Genomic DNA, 844 nt, shown 5'->3' with positions numbered 1-844 from the left:
TACTTTGTGATTGGGTTAGGGGACTGTCAATAAATGTATTATATGTTCTATATTTGTGATTGGCTTGTAGGGGCTGCCCCCCCCACCCCCCCATATAGTTTTGTACCACGGATCCGATACCCTATAAAAAAAAGGGACACAACATAGATCAGCGTCGATCTTCTGGGAGTACACTTAGGACTGTGTGACTGTCTGGAGGTGTCTATTCACACGAGGCTGAAGGGCTTGGAGTAGTAGAGACAAGGATCGGACCCGCGGTGTTCTATAGGAAGTTCATTTGTGTTAGTGAGAATATGGAATTAGTTGCTCCAGTGCTTGACTCTGTGTTTTGCTGAACTAGACTAAGGGGGTAAGCTGTAGAGAGCATAATTACACTTCCAGCATCCTGATGCATTGCACCATGCATATGGTCTGGATGAAAGTGACAAGCCTGCGATGGACTGGGCTGTGTTCATCACTCTCTGCAGGTTCAAGTGATCAAGAACAGAGCAGTTGCCATTAGATGGATCATGTCATATCTGAAGAAGTTCAATCTTTGTGGGCATGCCAAATCTTTTCAGACACTTAAGAAAATTAATATGCTGATATATTTTCATGATCATTGCATCATTGAAGGGACAAGGATAGGTTGCTGGTGTTATGTATGTCTACGAATTTGAAGATGTTGTCCATTTATACAGTAGCACTGTTGATGAGGACATGATTATTTTCACCATCCCCCACACCCTACATCCTTAGGTCAACAACTAATTATTTTGGCTTGTTAGCGTTAGGTGCTAGGTTGTTGTTCTGACACCCTGATAAAAGTTTGATCTCTTTCCTGCACACCAGCTCATAAATATTG

Source organism: Leucoraja erinacea, chromosome 11, assembly GCF_028641065.1.
Source record: "Leucoraja erinacea ecotype New England chromosome 11, Leri_hhj_1, whole genome shotgun sequence".
In the NCBI taxonomy this organism is placed as follows: Eukaryota; Metazoa; Chordata; class Chondrichthyes; order Rajiformes; family Rajidae; genus Leucoraja; species Leucoraja erinaceus.
This window is presented reverse-complemented; position numbering follows the sequence as displayed.